We start from the raw sequence: 2,124 nt of genomic DNA, 5'->3' as shown, positions 1-2,124 counted from the left end.
GAGGGTAAAAGAGTCTAAACAAAAACTTGACAAAGGAATCCATTCATGGTGTATACCAGGAATGAAGAAACATAAACTGAATACAGCAGCCAACAAAAGGTGACAATCCAGTCATAAGGTACGTATAAAATGCAGGAGGGAGAAATGTGAGATCAATATAAAGGAACCAGCAAAAACACAAGGGCAATCTCAGAGTTAAATACACACTGGTGAGGACACAAACGGATGACAGGTGAGGGAAAAATAATCAACCACACCTAGTGAAGAAAACACAGGAAGAAATTATCTCAAACATATAAGCTCAGTCAGACCACCAAATAAAACAGGAAGAACAAACTGCAGTTGATCCCAAAACAAAACTATGATTAAAATAAACCCAGGGATAAGACATAATAACAAAGCAAACTAAATTGCAGAACAGTGACGAAATAACCCAAGACTAAAACAGGTACAGACAGTCATAAAGACGAAAGCTTACAGGGACTTAGACAAAGACAACACTAGAAACAGTTACCAGAGGGAGTCAGAGGGCAAGGACCAAAACAAAAATAAATCCCCAAATGCAAAACCAAAGACAGGCACAAGGGGAGGCAGCCAAGACCAAAGACAGAGGACTAAATGCACCAAATCAATGTGCAGATCCATACGATGATCAAAATTAGCAAGAATTTAAAAGTCTTCCCTGCTGTTTGGTGCTTGACTATTGTTTTATCTTCAAATTTACAGTGTGAAAATGATCTCCATGCTTCATAACCTGGGTTGCTGTTAAATTCACTCATTGCCGTTACCCCCGAGTGAGCTGGTACAAGTAAAAACTGACATAATTCTACATATAAGAATTAAATCTTGACTTTTGCAGCCAGTTCTATTTATACAGGCCAAGAGATAGATACAGGAACATTTCCAAGTCACTCACTATATATTGGACTTGATTTACTAGAGTGAAGTGGATGAGAGTCTATGACTTCTTCCCCTGGGATGGGATCAGTACTCCCTAAACACTGGTTCCCATTTCCAGCTGAGTGGACTGGGACAATGATGGTGAAGTGTCCAAGGACACAGACGGTTAGCTAGAAGCACAAACCTGGAGTCCAACCTCGTCTATAATGGTCATCCAACTCCTATACCGTGGAACCCACCTGCTCTGCAGACAGTGGGAGTGGATGTTCCAAAAGGAAATTCAACGGGTTAAGAGGTCAAGACACCCATGACTAGAGGTGGGCGATACCGGGAATTTTGGTATTGATCCGATACCAAGTAAATACAGGCCCAGTATCGCCAATATTGATACCCATACTTTTTCATACCCATACTTTACTTTTTCCGCCCACCTCTACCCATGACTCCTGAATGAAGGTAATCCCTAAATGGCGAACACAATATTATTGTTAAACCCCTTGAATTAAGCCTAAAAGTCCACATGAGGAGTAGATCTTGATGTGACACTGCCCAGATACTTGTGCCAATATATATATTTTAAATTTATGCGGCATTTAATGTCTTAATAATGAATCTGTTCAAATCATTTTAAATAAATTACTAATGTATGGGAGGTGATGGTCTAGTGGTTAAGGTGTTGGGCTTGAGACCAGAAAATCCTGGGTTCAAATCCCCGCCTGACTGGAAAATCACTAAGGGCCCTTGGGCAAGGTCTTTAATCCCCTATTGCTGCCGGTGTGTAGTGAGCACCTTGTATGGCAGCACCCTGACATTGGGGTGAATGTGAGGCATTAAAGCGCTTTGAGCGTCTCATGCAGATGGAAAAGTGCTATATAAATGCAGTCCATTTAATGTTTTTTTTCTTTTTTCTCCCTTTGCTTACTTATGAACCTACCGATACACACACATACACACACAGATATATATATATATATATATATATATATATATATATATATATATATATATATATATATATATATATATATAAACAAAAAAAACCAAATTTTTTTTTATTATTTTATTAAAAGTAAATGCTGTATAAATTTGATATATATAAATTTATACAGCATTTACTTTTAATAAAATAATAAAAAATGTTTTGTTTTTTTTCTCCGTTTTTCTCCGTTTGTTTTGTTTTAACAGAATCTTATGAAGCTGATGAATCAAATAAATCAATTTTAA

This window comes from Thalassophryne amazonica, chromosome 10, assembly GCF_902500255.1.
Source record: "Thalassophryne amazonica chromosome 10, fThaAma1.1, whole genome shotgun sequence".
In the NCBI taxonomy this organism is placed as follows: Eukaryota; Metazoa; Chordata; class Actinopteri; order Batrachoidiformes; family Batrachoididae; genus Thalassophryne; species Thalassophryne amazonica.
This window is presented reverse-complemented; position numbering follows the sequence as displayed.